At 40.5% G+C, this 18,727-nt stretch overlaps 1 pseudogene; it reads right to left on the bottom strand.

Annotated features, from left to right (window-relative positions):
- Positions 1-9,345: 9,345 nt before the first annotated feature.
- Positions 9,346-16,414, bottom strand: LOC140520563 (glyceraldehyde-3-phosphate dehydrogenase pseudogene; annotated as a pseudogene).
- Positions 16,415-18,727: the final 2,313 nt, after the last annotated feature.

The following is an 18,727-nucleotide window of genomic DNA, read 5'->3' as shown; positions in this document are numbered from 1 at the left end:
AACGAGTTTTCCTTATGCATTCCTTCAAAGATGAACCATACATCCCCTGCCTCATTATGACAAGGGGAGCCAGAGCAATTAAAGGCTGCTTGTTGCCACTGATTATGAATACTTTGTGTTCAGGTCCATTAACAGCAGCCTCTTCATCAATGTGTAGTACAGAGCTACAGTAAATACTAGCATAGTGGAAAGAACCCTAGCCTAAGACTGGAAAAGTGAGTTCAAATACCAGGTCTACCATGGAATAACTATGTTGCTTTTCAATTCTCCTCCATGGACATCATTTTTCTCATCAGTTTAACCAGAGTATTGGACTAGATGACCTCTAAGGCCTCATCTGACTCTCTGATTTTATGATTTAACACTGTTGAAAATGTCTCAGGAAGTAAGGGACTCAAAGTTGGAGGAGTGAGAACTAGCAGTTTTGCCTTAGCTCCTTTACATGTTCCCCTCAAGGACTTATAAAGAGTACCAGACCGAATTCTGATCAGAAAAAACAAGAAAAAGTCACAGTGAGTCATTTTTCTAGCCAAGGGCAGCTTAGGAAGACAGAAAGTAAGAATTTTTCCTCACTGTAGGTGTTTAAGCAGAGGTTGTATGACCAGTTGGCAATGATGCCATATCACAGAATCATATAAGGTTTGGATGACCTCTGAGGTCCCTTCCAAATCTGATATTTTGTGATTCTATGGTTAAGCACTTTCCTTTCCTTCTCAGATTGACTTCCATCTATTCTGTATATAGCTTATATACCTAGTTACTTACAGGTTGTCTCCCTGATTAGAATGTAAGCCAGTCAACCAATGTAAGCGAGTTTTTTTGCCTTTATAACCCCAGTGATTAGTACAGCGCTTGGCACATAATAAAGTGTTTATAAAATACTTGTTGAGTTGATTTGTCTCAGCTTTCTATTAGCCAGAATTTTCTACTAGACAACACCTACCCAGTCCTTCACTACAATGAGAAATTCAGTTTCAGAAAACATTTTACAGAATCATAGAAGCACTGAGTGGGAAAGCAATTCAAAAACCATCTGGATCAATCTATTCCTGACCAAGACTCTCCTCTACAACGTTCTCAGCAAGCAGCCAGCCTCTGTTTAAAGACCTCCAACAAGGCAGAATCCACTACCTCCAAGGACCATCCAGTACACTTTATAGCACTGATAATTAGGAAGTTAGCAAGTAACTTGTCTCCAGCTACACTCTCAGTCATTCATTTCAAGGTAGAGAAATGCTAACACGAATAATTAAAAACTGTAGACATTTTACACTTCTGTCTTCACCCCTCAAGAAGTTCTACTGATAATGTTCCAAAAAATCCAAACTAAGCATGTGCTGTGAAGACTAACAAAAGTTAACCATGTTACATATGTTTTATATAATAATTCTGCAGTGTAGTACATTTGGGCTGACTTTGGCTAAGGTCAAGATTAATCAGGGCTCTTTCTGCTTTTCTTCATATACTGAAACAATGCTAATCCTTTTCCTCATATATTGAAATACTACTGATCCTTTCTCTCTGAGTCATGCACTGAGATAGTTTTTCCTACAGTGATATTAAATTACCCAACCCATTCTTATTCTTACCCACCCCCTTGGAGACACATAGAATGTACTTATGAGGTGCCTTCCTCAGGGCAGGGACAACTTTTCATTTTATCTTTTTATTCTCAATGCCCAGCACAATGCCTTGCTCTGAGTAGGCACTTTGGATAATAAACGGGGATTAGGGTTGACTGCATTGATTAGCCAAGGCTTGGGAGTGTGGAGGACAGTCTGTGAAAAGGTAAAGTGGTGGGAGATAGTGTATTATATGTAAAGAGCAATGAGCGAGTCAATAAGGTTTGACCATAGGGTTCATGGAGATGATTGGAAAGGTAAGATGAGATCAGGTTGGGAAGATTCCTAAGTGCCAAAGAGAAGAATGTATATATGATCCTAGAGGTAATAGGGAAGCACTGGATTTTATTGAGTGAGGTAAGGAGAGGAGATGTGATCAGATGCCATAACTTTTAGGTGTGCGGGATGAGAAAAGGAGAAGAGTTTAGAAAGACACTAAGTAACTAGATAATGGCATCGGCAGTGGACAGAGTACTGAGTCTGGAATCAGGAAGACCTGAGCTCATATCTGGTCCCAGACTATTATTAGTTGTATGACCCCAGATAAGTCACTTAATCTGTTTGCCTTAATCCACTTGAGAAGAAAATGGCAAACCACTCCAGTATTTTTGTCAAGAAAACCCCATGGACAGTATGGTCATATGGGGTCGTAAAGAGTTGGACGTGACGGAACAACAACAAAACTAGATAATGACTGGTGATGACTTCCATGGTATTAGAAAAATTCAGAAGAGGCCTGTATTTGGTGGGGAGAGAGAGAGATAATGAGCTCCTTTTGGACATAGTGAGTTTGAATTTGCCACAGAGTATTCAGTTCAAACTGTCTAGTAGGCAGTTGGTGATTTGGACCTCAAAGAAAGACTAGAACTGAAAATATAGTTCTGTGAGTCATCTGCATTGAGGTGATAAATGAACCTATGACAGATAATGAAATTATAAAGAGAAAGTAGAGAGAGAGAAAAGAAAAGAGGGCACCAAACAGAGCTTTGGGGTGTACTCACAACAAATGGACCTAACACAAATGATGATCCAGCAAAAGAAACTGAGAAGGAGCAGTCAGACAAGTAGGAAGAGACCCAAAAAGGTTGATGTCATAATAACTTGAAGAGTGGAGCTAATCCAACAGGAAAGGGTGGTCAAGTGTCAGATGTTGCAGAATGGTTAAGAAGGATGAGGACTGAGAAAAGCCTTTAGTTTTGGCAATTAAGAGATCATTGGCAACTCTTGAGAGAGTGGTTTCAGCTGAGTGCTCAGGTCAGAAATTAAGGAGACATGGACAAATCAACAAAGCCCCTTTTAGATCAGACAAATGTCTTAAAACAACCATACAGATTAGCTCACAGGCCCAGGCCCAGAAAGAAAGCCAAATGCAGCAAGAAAATAAACAAATACAAAGAACATAGTACCTCTTTCTAATGATGCTTCATTCCCTATGCTCAATAATATGAAGATATGCTTAAGAATGAAGATCTGAAGTTTCTTGCTGGCAAGAATTACTTTTAAAAGGAAGAGGAAAGGACCTTCTTCTAAGAGCAGCTCCTAGAAGATTAATTCACTTTCCTGCTTCTTGAATGTTTCAAGACATTAATAGAAGTAGGTCCTCAGAACTACTGAGAAAAGGAGGTAATTTTCTCCATTCTCATTAAAAAAAGAAGGAAGGACCCTAAAGAAGAGAGAGACAGAGACAGAGACAGAGAGACAGAGACAGAGAGGGGGAGAGAGAGAGGGAGAGAGAGACAGAGAGGGAGAGAGAGAGGGAGAGAGACAGAGGGAGAGAGAGACAGAGAGAGAGAGAGAGAGAGAGACTCCTCTTCAATCAACCAAAAGGAAGAAGAATTCAATATATTCTGTGGACAAACAGATTGTGTGGTTGTTGGAGTCCAGAGAACATTTTTATGAACTCTCAGATAAAGCCAGGACTTTGCTAGAGGTGAAGAAGTCACAAGCTAGAAAATAGAATAAAAAGATCAGATAGGACTTAGATGTTGAGTCAAGTTTCTTCAGGAGTTTCAAGTGAAACTCTTTTTATTTTTATTGGAAGACTAAACGTCTCCAAATGGTTCAGAAACCAGCAGGTCTGGTCTATTTAAATCTTGGAAATCAAGTCTAACCCAAGAGGATATGAGCTGCTTTGATCGTCTGCTTTGCTGTATGTGTATATTTCCTGACCCTCGGGAGGAGGTACAAGTTAGACACAGATGCACGATGGTGATGCCAGACTTAGTTACATCCTGCACAGTGAAGTATATACTTCAAAACCATATTGGCCTTGTCATTTTTCCCAAAGAGACTAATAGCACAGCTTCGTAAAGACAGGGTTAAGGTTTGGGGATTATACAACAATAAAATGAGCCTCTCTGTAAGGTCACACCCCTGTGAGAGCATGCTGGCTGAAAAAAAGGCATTTCAGCTTTCTCCATTTGGGGGCTTTTTTTTAAGCAATTTGGGAATAACTGGGACATGAACATATCCATGCAGTATCTAGTGTGTGAGAGGATGGAGAGTGAGCTTTGGAGTCAAAAGATCTGAATTCAAGTACTATTTCTGATATATACGTATGTATATACACACACACACACACACACACACATCCTATTATGATATTTAAACAAATAAGTGCAAGATAACTTAATAAGTTAAAATAATAATTTGCATTTATACACCACTTTAAGGTTTGCAAAGTGCTTTACAAATGCTATTTTATCCTCACAGCCTTGGGAAGTAGGTGCTATTATTATCCCTATATTCCCCAGATGAGGAAACTGAGTTGGAGAAAGGTCAAGCAATATGCTCAGGGTCACACAGTTAATAACTGTGTAGTTAGTAACTCAGTAACTGAGACTAGGGGCTGGATTGTAACTCAGATCTTCCTGACTCCAGGCCCATTGCTCTATCTCCTGTACTACCCCGATGCCCAAGCGCAGAAGCCTGTCCAGTAAAAGGACTGTCATCCTTTGATATAGCCCAAGGAGATCAGAGACCAAAATAGTAAAGGCTTTTCATGTACCAAACTATTCAGAGTACTACTTTTGTGGAAGCCAAGAACTAGAAACAAAGTAGATTCCCAAGTATGGGGAAACAGCTCAACAAATTGTGGTATATGAATGTAATGGATTTGTTATTCTTCCATAGTTTTCAGATTTGTCCCAGCTCTTCATGACCCCCATTTGGAGTTTCCTTGGCAAAGATGCTGAAGTGGTTCACCATTTTCTGGTTCATTCTACAGATGAGGAAACTGAGGCAAACATGGTTAAGTGACTTGCTCAGGGTTGCACAACTAGTAAGTCAAATTTGAACTTAGGTCTTCCTGACACCATGGTCAGTGCTCTATCCACTGTGCCACCTGTGCCCTCAACAGCTGCCCTGATTGTTGTTTAGTCATGTCTGACTTTTCATGACCCTGTGGACCACAGCACACCAATACTGTTTATCGGGTTTTCTTGGCAAAGATGCTGGAGTGGTTTATCATTCCTTCTCCAGTAGATTAAGGCAAACAGGTTAGGTGACTTGCCCAAGGTCTCACAGCTGGTGTCTGAGGTCAGATTTAAACTCAGGTCTACCTGGCACCAGGCCCAGCAGTCTGTCCACTGCCCCACCTAACTGCCTCTAATGGAAGATTACTGCACTGTAAAAAATGATGATGATGGTAATGATAAGGATGATGGTGATTTCAGAGAAGCCTGGGCAGATTTATGTCAACTGATGCAAAGTGTAAAAAGAACCAGGAAAACAGTGCACCCAATGACTAGAACAATATAAATGGAAAGAACAAAGAAATGAAACTGAATCTTTTGTAAATGCAATATCCAAGTAGGTTGGGTCCAGAGAAAAGTTCAGAAAATGTCCCTCCCTCCTTTCTTTGTGGAAGTGAGAGACTGTGGATGTATAATAATGCTTGTGCTATCACACACAGCTGATGTCTGAGCATTGTCAACTGATAAGGTACTGGACTTCAAGTCAGAAAGTCTCAGGTTCAAATCCTACCTCAAACCCTGCATAACCTTGGGCAAGAAAGTTAACCTAAGTAGGCCTCAGTTTCCTCATTTGTAAAAAGAGAGAACTGGACTCAGTGACATCAGCAGTTTTGCTAAACTGCTTTTCTTTTCTTCCTTCTTGATCAGAAGGGAGGCTGGATGAGTGAGGAGGGAGGGATATACTCAAAAATGAAGGGAACATAAGAACAAAAGATTTTTGCCACTTAAAGATCGCCTCATATCAGCTCTAGACCATATCCGTCAGGTCACAGAGATAAAGCAAGTGAATTTCTAAATTCTGATTGACATTAAGCAATACTCACAAGCAACTTTAGCCCCGTCACTACCAACCACACTGTCTCCACTTCGCCTTTCTGTATTAAGGTTTCCTCTGATCCAAGGAACATGTATCTTGCTAGTGCCCAGGTTACACCCTTTCCAAGAAAAGGCAGAGTCAACGCTTTAAATCCTAATGAGCTGCTAAGCCTGTACTTTCCACCATCACTGAGAGACCCTCACAGGTTCCCCCTTCTTCATTCTGCTCTGAACTCAGGGAAGTGAGCACCAGAATTCCTATAGCTCCCCAACTCCAGAGGTTGCATCAGGGTGTTCCTCATGCCCCCTCTGAATGAAATGTTGTCCAGGAGGTTCCCCTTTCTGCACAGAGGCCTCGGAAGCATGATGAACACAGCTTCTCATTTGCTGCTGCCAAAGCTGTTCCCTGGGCAAACAAGGGCAAATTAGGCAGAAAATTAAGCCTCTGCTCTGTCTCCACATGGAGGCTCAATTAATCCTTTCCATCCAAATTCATGAGGAAGCTTTCACAAAAATAGGGTGAGTGTGAAGTGAATCAAAAATGAAAGCTGAAGGCAGCATATGGTCCATGGACTCTCCCCGGTGTCCATTTAATGCTGCATCATTTCATGACTAAATAACAACTAGTAGCATCATGTCCCCTCCCCCACCTCCTTTGCTCTGTTGGAGGCAGCAGCTGATCACTTTTCCATAGTGTTCAGCAAATCCCAGTATTCTTTCAGCTTGCCCTGACAGGTGAGATGATTAAAGCCTTTTCTAAAAGAAAAAGAACAAGAAATTGGTTATTTGAAGCAAGGTGGCATGGAAGATGAATTTTTAAGATGAGGACATGGAGTATCTGAGGAAGGCTGCAGAGCCATATGTGAGCCAGGGCATGAGAGGAAAAAAAGAAAACAAAGATGAAAGGAAGAAAGGAAGGAAGGAAGGAAGGAAGGAAGGAAGGAAGGAAGGAAGGAAGGAAGGAAGGAAGGAAGGAAGGAAGGAAGGAAGGAAGGAAGGAAGGAAGAAGATATCTTGTATAAGTATAGAGAACAGCATGTAACTGTCTTGTCATTGTCTGTCATTGTCATTCTTGACGGTGGACCATGGAATCAGGAAGGTGAAGTCATGACTTGCAAATGAATTAGATTTAAGTGAGGGAGGGCTGTGCAAGTCACCAGTCCCATTTTCTCCCCCAGAATCATCTGGGTCCAATGGCAATATATATATAAATAGATCAAGATGACTAGAGATGGCCCAGGATTCAGTGGGAGACCTTGACCTTCTTAAGTTAAGGTCTTTAATAGGTTTTTCTGACTGAGGCAATGACCATTCAGTGATTAAGTTTAGGTAAGTAATGAGGCAAAAAATGGCTTCTTTTACCTAATTCAAAAAAAAAAATCTAGGAGGGGAAGACTCTCAGGGTTTCTGGACAAAACAGAAACAATTGCTAGTTACATCCACTCTGAACCATCAAAACTGCTTTTATCATTGAGGCAAACCCTCTCATTTTAAAGATGAGGAAACTGAGGTTAGATAGAGTAAACTACTTGTCCAAGATAATGTAGTGTTGGAGGCAGGATATATGAGCCTGAGTCTTTTTGACTCAAAGTCCAGTACCCTTTCAGCTGACTATGCTCAGACATCAGCTGTGTCTGATAGCACAAATATTGTTATACTTCTACAATCTCTCACTTCCGCAAAGAAAGGAGGGAGGTACATTTTCTGAACTTTTCTGGACCCAACCTACTTGGATATTGCAATTACAAAAGATTCAGTTTCATTTCTTTGTTCTTTCCATTTATATTGTTCTAGTCACTGAGTGCATTGTTTTCTTGATTCTTTTTCTCACTTTGCATCAGTGGACATAAATCTGCCCATGCTCCTCTGAATTCATCTTCATCACTTTTTACAGTGCAGTAATATTCCATTAGAGGCAGCAGAGAGAGTGCTGGACCTGGAGTCAGGAAGACCTGAGATCAAATCTGTCCTCAGACACTTATTAGCTGTGTAACCCTACACCTACAATTCATGGGCCCAACATGTCTGAAAGAGTTGTTTGGGGACACTAAAATGATAAATGATTTGTCTAGGATTACACAGCTAGTCAGAAGCTAGACTTGAACCCAAATCCAGCTCTTAGGTTGACTCTTAATTCAGGGCCTTTTATTGTTATGACTATTATTATATGATGGGAAGGTCTGAGCAAGATTTCCTTTCTTGCTTTCATGGCACCTTGGGTTTGTCATCAAAGAGAAGTAGAGGAAATGGATAGAGCTTGTCTTTTATGAAAGGCTTGAGGCTTCATTGATCTGACAGTCATCTTACCAAGTGCTAGAGGCATCCCTCAGACAAGAAGCAGGAACTCACCATTGCCAATGATGTGACCTAGGCTGATATGAGTCAATTTTCAAGAGGCAAGTTGAATTTTTAAATTCTAATAGACATTAACTGTATGCATCCCACAAAGTCATGGGGCCCCTTCTCTTTGGTCTCCATCCTGTCTCAGTTGGTGATCTCATCAGCTCCCGTGAGTTCAGAGATCATCTCTCTACAGTTGATTCCCATATTTATATATGCAACCCTCATCTCTCTTCTAAGCTACAGTGACACATCTCCACTGCCTCTTAGACATCGCAAACTGGATTCCTGTAGATGTCTTAAATTCAACAAAACTCATTATGGCCCACCCCCCTTAAACCTTCTCCTCTTCTCATCTTCCACATTACTGTTGAGAACACCAATCAGTCACTCAAGCCCATAACTTTGCTTTCATTCTCTCTATATATCTAATCCATGGTCAAATCTTGCTCTTTCTGCCATCACATCTCTCACATTCATCCTCTTCTCTCCACTCATAGAGTCAGAATCCTGATTCATAGACTCTCAGTTATTGTAAGGGCCTTCTTCCTGATCTCCCTAACTCATCTCTCCAACTTCAATCTAGCCTCTATTCAGATACCAAAGTGTTTTTTCTAAAGTATGAGTCTGACCATGTTTCCCCTTGTTCATTGAGCTCCACTGGCTCTCTGTTATCTATAGGGTTAAATATAAATTCCTTTATTAGCATTTAAATCTCTTTATAACTTGGCTTCTTCCCACCCTTTTAACTCTTTTATACTTGATTCTCTTGTGGAAGGAATGCCAGGCCTAGAGCCAGGAAGATTTAAGTTCAGATCTGCCCTTAGACCCTTACTAGTGGTCAAGCCACTTCATCTCTATTTGCCTCAGTTTCCTTAACTGGAAAATGGAAATAATAACAGTGCCTACTTTCCAGGGTTTGAAGTATAAAGTGAAATATCTATAAAACACTTAGCGCAGTGTCTGGCACATACTGTCATATAAACATTAGCTATTATTATTATTAATAGACTCTATGTTCCAGGAACATACTTCGCCTACTTGCAGTTTCTCACATAGAAAACTCTATTTCTCATCTCCATGCCTTTGTATTTACTGTCCCCCATAGCTAAAACAATCGATCCCCCTTCACCTCTACCTCTTAGATTTTTTTATCTTCCTTTAAGACTCAATATAAATTCCACTTTCCACTGGAGCTATTTCCTGGTCCCCCTAGCTGCTAACGCTGAGATAGCTCTGGAGAAGAAAGTGAGGTTGATGACCTTGCACAGTCCCCCCTCATTCAAATCAAAGTCAACTGCAAGTCACCTCATCATCTTGATGATGGATAAGGACATCATCAAGAACGAAGGACAAACAGCCTGTGAGTGAGTACCTCTTCTCCTCTCCTCTCCTCTCGAGTTCTACCCAGAGGAAAGTATACTTCCATGGCCCAAAGCTTCCTTTTTTTCCCTTGGGTTTACTGGCTAGATTTCTTGCTCAAAGACCAAGCCTTAAGCCCAATTTACTCTGGAGCTCATGGACTGGACAACAGATCCCCACCCACCCAGCACAGAATGAATGTAATTACTAAATTGTAATTGTTTTCTCTTTTACCCAGGAACCCTGAGTTCCCTGTTTGATTTTTTGATTCCCCTCCCAGTTTTTTGTTGTTGTTGTTGTTTAAAGGGGCATCCCTTGAGTAACTACTTTAAGAAGCCTATTCACTGAATGGGTGTATCATCATCTCGATGTCATGGTCCTCTTCTAGAACAAAGGACAAACACAGCTGCTAATGCCTGTCCCTTTCAGAGGGTCTTCCTTCTGCTCTGAATATACGTTACACGCATCTAGTTATTTACATACTCATTCCTCCATTAGAATGTGTCCTCCCTGTGGGCAGGAGCTGTTTTTGTCTGTTGGTTTGTCTTTGCTTTTCATTGCATCCCCAGCACTTTGTACAACGCCTGGCATATCATAAGCATTTAATAAGTGCTTATTTACCTTACTTATTAGGACTAACTACCTGACTACATATAAGTTGAAGAACAGTTCGTCTTTGCATTAGTGCAGAGAATTTCCAATGGAATTCACTGGTAGGGAACTTCTTCCCTACCCCATTCCCAAAAAAAGTTTAAATTTATAAAACTATTTACAATTTACAATGCACTTTACATTCATCATCTCATTTGGTCCTCATAACCCATGAAGTAAGAAATACAATATTATCCCCATTTTACAGATGAAAAGCCTATAGCAGTGGGCAAGTAACTTGCCCAAGATGCTACTACAAGTCCATGTCAGAGCTACATCTCTTGACTACAAATCTAGTGTTCTTCCTCCATAGCACATATTCTTAGAGTATGTGGTATTTTAAATAGTGATTCTGTAATCAATAATTCTCACCAAAATAAGAGAAGGACATTTCTTTCAAGTTATATTACAAGAGCATGAATGAATTTGTTATCCTAGACATACCTTATCTGGCCAATCTGACCAAGGTTATTTTGTTTGTTACTGAGAAATTATTTATCCACGTTTCTATATGATCAATACATGTCATTTCAGATAGACTGATCATGTTAATTTTGTGATTTGGGGAGTTTTAAAAAATGGACATGCCTAAATCAGGTCCATTCACTCCTAATAAGTGAGAATAAAACTGACTTCAAACAATAAAGTCTTGGTAACTAAGTTTTCATGCCTGGAAATCCAGTCCAATTCTATTCAGTTTTGAACTTCATAACTTGTTTGGAAGGCTGCACTGTATTTGACCCAGAGCCTCCGCCAGCTGGGAGGGTGAGAAAATCAACATCCAAGCCAGGACCTGGGACTGAGCTATGAATGCTTACTGGGAAGGCTAAAATAATCAACCCATCATCCTGTGACTAGCCAAAGAATTCCTCCTTCTCTTGTGATTTGGAATCAGGCTACCTAGAGGAAAACCCCCTATTCCTGATACTGCTGTCTGCTCTCTGGTGCCCATTCATCTCAGTTGTACCCCTGAAAAATCCCTACCCCATCCTTTCCTCCAATTCCATTGTCCTCTCTTGAACTCAGGACCTATTGTTAATAATCCACCTTTATATTATCCCTCTTCACCCTGTCTTCCATCTTGCATTTTGGGGAAAACCAGTCTTCACTCAGTAAATATTGAATCCCTGACCAACCTCTATAGTATTGGATGTGACTTCTTGCATGTCTCCAGAAACAGTGGGCCAGGAAGGATGAGAGATCATTGCCATTTCCATTTCATCCCTTTGCCCTCATCACTCAATGGCTTTTCCTTTGCAGTTCATGCTATCTGTCTATATAATCCCAGTTAGATCCTGATTTCCATTATTTATGTACCATTTCCCAGATCAAGGAGTTCAGCATCTGGCTCATGGGCTTCATCTCTCTCCCAATTCCTGTTTTTAGATTTGGGGGATTCAGTATACATTTTGATGTCACCCTCAAAAACCCTAAACTCCCAATAAATAAACCTTTTCAACCGCAGCGATCTATTTTTTGTTCCAACCTCCACTACTTGATCTCACCATCACCTCTAGGCTTCTCCCCCCCCCACTACAGGGGTGTATTGGGACAAGGATGTGAATGGGGCATGGTATCCCCAGTACAGAACATAAGTTAGGAATGTAAGCTCCCCAGTGGTGGAATTCCTTTTTTGACTGAAGATGAAGATCCATGACTTTCCACTTTACTCCTTGGAGGCCATGTAGACCATGAGGTCCACTACACGGTTGCTGTAACCATACTCATTATCATACCAAGAAATGAGCTTGACAAAGTGGTCATTGAGGGCAATACCAGCACCAGCATCAAAGGTGGAAGAGTGGGTGTTGCTGTTAAAGTCACAGGATACAACCTGGTCCTCTGTGTAGCCCAAGATGCCCTTCAAGCGTCCCTCTGATGCCTGCTTCACCACTTTCTTGATATCATCATATCAAGGGGCGGCAGCTCAGATCCACAACAGATACGTTGGGATTAGGAACACAGAAAGCCATGCCTGTGAGCTTCCCATTCAGCTCAGGTGTGACCTTGCCTACAGCCTTAGCAGCACCAGTGGAAGCAGGGTTGATGTTTTGGATAGCACCACGCCCATTACGCCACAGCTTACCAGAGTGGCCATCTACTGTCTTCTGGGTAGCAGTAATGGCATAGACTGTAGTCATGAGTCCTTCCACAATGCCAAAGTTGTCATGAATGATTTTGGCCAAGGGAACCAAGCAGTTGGTAGTTCAGGAAGCATTACTCACAATCTTAAGGGAATTATCATATTTCTCATGGTTTATTCCCATCACGAACTTTGGGGCATCAGCAGAAGGGGCAGAGATGATGACCCTCTTGGCTCCACCCTTCAAGTGAGCCCCAGCCTTTTCCATGGTGGTGAAGACTCCAGTGGACTCTACAACATACTTGGCTCCAGCATCTCCCTATTTGATATTGGTGGGATCCCTCTCCTGGAATATGGTAATGGCTTTTCCATTGATTACAAGCTTCCCATTCTCAGTCTTGACTGTGCCCTTGAACTTGCCATGAGTAGTCATATTGAAACATATAAACCATGTAGCTGAGGTCAATGAAGGGGTCATTGATGACCATGATGTCTACTCCACCTGAGGTGAATGCAGCCCTGGTCACTAGGCGCCCAATGTGACCAAATCCATTGACTCTGACCTTCACCATCTTGTTTCTGGGATGCAACTAAAGTAGCAGATCCTGGCACCGAGCTTGGGAGAAAAGCTGAAAACCTGGTTCATTTTATTATGTGTCACCTAACAGAGTGCCCACTATATAACAGATACTTAATAAATGCTTATCAAATTAAATTGGATTAATTCTGGAAGTTCTGTAGTATCCTTTAGCTAAAGGCATTGAAGTTCTAGATTCATTGTCTATACAATATGTGTCCCAGTGGAATATTTGAATCAATCAGTGCTCTGATCCCCTCTCTCTTTGAGATACACCAGACTGTATACTTGTATTGGATTTACCAGATCTACTTCACACACTGTTATTACACAACTCAACGACTCCATATTTTTTCTCAGACATTTTTTAACCTATGTCAATTGTACAACTATCCCTATTGTATTTATTTTGTTCTAAATATTCAGTCCATTATTCTAGTTAGTCAAAAATATTTTTTGGCTCATGACTATGTCATTCAGTATTTTAACTATCCCTCAGCTTCATATCTTTGAAAATTTGAGGTGTGCCATCTGTGCATCTAAGTCAATGATAAAAAATGTTGAACATCACAAGACCAAAGAATGATTCCTCAGAAACTCTATTAGAGATTTCTGTCCAAGTTGACATCATTAAATTAATCACTATTCTGAGGATCTGATCATTCAACCAGTTCTGAATCAATCTAAATGAACTCTCATCTATTGCACAAGAGTGACATGAAAGACTTAATTAAATACTTGGCTAAAATCTCAATTTCCGATCTCTATGACTTTCTCTGAAACTACCATTCCAGTAAGCCTGCCTAAAAGGAAAATAAATTTAGTCTTCCATGAATTATTAGTGATCATTGCTTTTCTTTCTAAATGCTTATAAACCATTGCTTTGATAAGTCTAAATTTTTGCCATTAATCAAAACCAGTGAGTTTTTAATACTTTCACTTTTTTTTTTTTTTTTGGTTCAGGCATTTGCTCAACTCTGATCCTGAGGCTCCAGTGTTCCATTTTTTTGTTGGTGTTGTTGTTAATCACTGGCAGGATTTAACAATTATATCCAAAAGTCTTCTTAGTACCCTGGTATGTAATTCATCTGACCAGGTGACTTCTACTCACTTCTCTTAGGTTTTTGGTTGCAAACAACTATTTTGTTTTATCTTCTCCAATGAAATTATTTTCCTTAGTAGAGAAAAAATAAGTAAAATCAAATTTAAATTGATCTTCTTTCTCCCCATAACCCATTAGCCTCATCTCATATTCCTCAAGCAGAAATCTCGTAACACTATTGAGCCTTTTGTTCCCCATTATCACTTAAAGAAATCTATTATTTTTAGTGAGCAGACATCATCAGCTAAAGGCTTATTGTGAGCTTTAGGGATCCTGACACTACTCTTTTGAAGGACTGTACCACACTCTTGTATTCATTCTCAATCATTCGGCCTCTCTTTCATGCTCTGTATACTCCTTAAAAATCTAAATTGATAATTTCGGTGTAGTTCTCTGAGCATCCATTGTTGACTTGTTAGACAGCTCCCTCCTTTCTTCCTCATCAAAATCAGTTGCACTTGCATCTTCAGCATTACATTCTTGAGAGCTTCTCATACCTCTTAGGACAATTTTCCCTATGGAATTTCATTGTAAAAAAATTCTACCAGTCTTGTCTCTGAGGTTTTTGAATTATATCCTCTCAAAATCTACTTGATGTGTCCAACTACTCTTTCCTCTATCAAACTTTAGGATGAAGTAATCATTTTTGTCCCAAAATTAACTTCTGCTTAACAATGTCTCCCCTTATTGACCAGGATCAGATCAAGAACAGCAATCTTTCTCACTGGTTTCTCTAATTTTTGAAGAATGAGATCACCATTAAAACAAATAAAGCAATGGTCAGATTCTAAACAGTTGGCAGAGAAAGAGCTACAGTTTATGCTCAAATCATCACTATTATTTTCATGACAGGTTGGTAATGTTTCTGATGTGGCATCCCCTCTGGGACCACTCCCACAAATAGTCACTCACACTCACACATTGGGATCACTAGGGGAAGGCTATCTGCTCTGCCCCTTAGAGTTCTAGTTCCTACCAGTGGGCTTCTTAATAATTAACCAGACTTTATTATCTTTTTTTTAAAAAGTTATTTTGGGGGGCAGAGCCAAGATGGTGGACTAGAAAGACACACTTATATAGGGTCTCCCTACACAGCCCACAAAATAGCTGTAGAGAGGGACTCTCAACAAATTCTGGAGCAGCAGAAGTGGAGAACAACAGAGTATAGGAGATTTCCAGCCCATGGTGACCTGAAAGGCCCACGGAAACATCAGTTGCACCAGACGTGGAGCGGGAGCAAGGAGCCCAGCCCAGCCTTGGCCACGAGGTGTGGCACAGTGTTACAAGACTCTGGGAGGAAGATACCTCAGGGGTGGAATCTCCAGTCGCAGCAGCAGTTCCTCAGATCCCTCAACCCACAGGCACCAAAGGTCAGTGAAGGGGTTTTATCAGCTGGCCAGGAAGGGAGAAGGGCCTTCCCATAGCTCCAGCAGCAGGCAGCAGCCACAGAGGGTGCACAGCAACCCGTACAGACTGCTTGTTGCTGGAGCGTAAAAATCCCTGGGGGCACTGAAAAGCTGAGTCTTACCTCAGCCCTGGGTGGAGGACCTGGCCAAGCTGATCTTTGTCTCACACTGAATGGCAGCCCTGCCTATCCAGCTTATCTGAAAATCAGCTCCCAGTGCTGCCTTGGAGGAACTGGAGGCTAGGTGGCTGTGGAAAGGTAATTGCTAAGATTCTGGACATAAAAATCCCTCTCTGCATCAAGATCGGTACATGCTTGATTGTGCCACCTTGGAGGAACTGAGATCTCACAGATTCCCAGAGTATACCCTACTCTTGACAAAGGACCCAAAAGTCAAGTAACTGGTTGGGAAAATGCCCAGAAAAGAGGGGGGAAATAAGATCACAGAAGGTTACTGTCTTGGTGAACAGATATCTCCTCCCATTCTTTAAGATGAGGAAGAACAATGCTTACCATCAGGGAAAGACATAAAAGTCAAGACTTCTGTATCCCAAACATCCAAAATAAATATTCAATGGGCTCAGGCCATGGAAGAACTCAAAAAGGATTTTGAAAATCAAGTTAGAGAGGTGGAGGAAAAACTGGGAAGAGAAATGAGAGAGATGCAAGAAAAGCATGAAAAGCAGGTCAACACCTTGCTAAAGAAGACCCAAGAAAATGCTGAAGAAAATAACACCTTGAAAAATAGGCTGACTCAATTGGCAAAAGAGGTTCAAAAAGTCAATGAGGAGAAGAATGGTTTCAAAAGCAGAATTAGTCAAATGAAAAAGGAGGTCCAAAAGCTCACTGAAGAAAATAGTTCTTTCAAAATTAGAATGGAACAGATGGAGGCTAATGACTTTATGAGAAACCAAAAAATCACAAAACAAAACCAAAAGAATGAAAAAATGGAAGATAATGTGAAATATCTCATTGGAAAAACAACTGACCTGGAAAATAGATCCAGGAGAGACAACTTAAAAATTATGGGACTACCTGAAAGCCTTGATCAAAAAAAGAGCCTAGACATCATCTTTCATGAAATTATCAAGGAAAACTGCCCTGATATTCTAGAACCAGAGGGCAAAATAAATATTGAAAGAATCCACCAATCACCGCCTGAAAGAGATCCAAAAAGAGAAACTCCTAGGAACATTGTGGCCAAATTCCAGAGTTTCCTGGTCAAGGAGAAAATATTGCAAGCAGATAGAAAGAAACAATTCAAATATTGTTGAAATACAATCAGGATAACACAAGATCTAGCAGCTTCTACATTAAGGGATCAAGGGGTGTGGAATATGCTATTCCAGAAGTCAAAGGAACTAGGACTAAAACCAAGAATCACCTACCCAGCAAAATTGAATATAATACTTCAGGGGAAAAAATGGTCTTTCAATGAAATCGAGGACTTTCAAGCATTCTTGATGAAAAGACCAGAGCTGAAAAGAAAATTTGACTTTCAAACACAAGAAGGAAGAGAAGCATGCAAAGGTAAACAGCAAAGAGAAGTCATAAGGGACTTAACTAAAGTTGAACTGTTTACATTCCTACGTGGAAAGACAATATTTGTAACTCTTGAAACTTTTCAGTATCTGGGTAGTTGGTGGGATTACACACATACACACACACACACACACACACACACACACACAAAGAGAGACAGACAGCACAGAGTGAATTGAATAGGATGATCATATCTTAAAAAAATGAAATTACGCAGTGAGAGAGAAATATATTGGGAAGAGAAAGAGAGAAATGGAATGGGGCAAATTAGCTCTCATAAAAGAGGCAAGCAAAAGACTTTTCAGTGGAGGGTAAAAGAGGGGAAGTGAGAGAAAAACATGAAACTTACTCTCATCACATTCCACTAAAGGAAGGAATAAAATGCACACTCATTTTGGTATGAAAACCTATCTTACAATACAGGAAAGTGGGGGAGAAGGGGATAAGCAGGGTGGGGGGGATGATGGAAGGGAGGGCAGTGTGAGGAGTGACCAATTTGAAGTCACCATTCTTGGGGAGGGATAGGATCCAAAGAGAGAATAGAAGCAATGGGGGGCAGGAAAGGGTGGAGGGAAATATAGTTAGTCTTACACAACACGACTATTATGGAAGTCATTTGCAAAACTACAGAGATATGGCCTATATTGAATTGCTTACTTCCCAAAGGGAATGGGTGGGGAGGGAGGGATGAAGAGAAGTTGGAACTCAAAGTTTTAGGAACAACTGTCGAGTACTGTTCCTGCAAATAGGAAATAAGAAATACAGGTAATGGGGTATAGAAAGTTATCCTGCCCTACAGGACAAAAGAGAAGATGGGGACAAGGGAAGGGAGGGATGTTAGAAGAGAGGGCAGATTGGTGATAGGGGCAATTAGAATGCTTGGCGTTTTGGGGTGGGGGGAGGGGAGAAATGGGGAGAAAATTTGGAACCCAAAATTTTGTGAAAATGAATGCTAAAAAGTCAAATAAATAAATAAATACTTATTTCCTAAGAAGATACAGAAAGAATAGTTAGTATAAAACATTCTCTCCATTGTTGGTTCTCTCCTCAAGCTATTTATTACTAGTGCTCTCTACTAATATTCTTCCTATAGTAATCACTGCTCTCTGTGGTATCTGGCTTGCTAGATCTATATGAGAACTTAATTTTCCATTAATTTTCAGTTTAAAACTTTATTGAAAGATCATTGGGCTCTTTGGCTGGATTAGAAGGCTCTTGTCAGGAACATAAGATAAAGAGATTGGCTGAGGTCAGATAGAAGTTAGGGGTAAAACCTAAGAAAAAAATCCAAATGTAGTATCAGCACCTAGCCTTTGACAACCTACTCAGGTTATCTGATGAGGTCACTGTTTTATGGAGCTGGTGGTTTGCTGGGTGAATTTACAGCAGCAAATTTACCCATCCCTAGTAATAACAAGAAGAAAAGTCTGTGAACAAGAAAGTCACTTGAGAAAGAAGAGGAAAAGAAACAGAAAGAAAATGGCAAAATAAACCAGCTGCCCTTCCCCATGTCAATAAAGTGTCGCCTTGTGAGTCCAGACCTCTAAATCACATGGGCCCAAAAAAACCCTTTAGAAAATTGAAAATTGGGATAAAATGCAAACAGAATAGAAACTGACTGGCCAAGGTCTTTGGTCTGAAAAAAGGGAAATGCCACTGATATATTAAACCTGACATTCCCTAGCCTACTCATACCAACCTCATAGATAATTTACATAACTTCATTTCACTGCAATGGGTTCAGCTTTGAAAAT

Source organism: Notamacropus eugenii, chromosome 1, assembly GCF_028372415.1.
Source record: "Notamacropus eugenii isolate mMacEug1 chromosome 1, mMacEug1.pri_v2, whole genome shotgun sequence".
Taxonomy (NCBI): Eukaryota; Metazoa; Chordata; class Mammalia; order Diprotodontia; family Macropodidae; genus Notamacropus; species Notamacropus eugenii.
The sequence above is the reverse complement of the archived record's forward strand: the minus strand, read 5'-3'. Positions and strand labels throughout refer to the sequence as shown.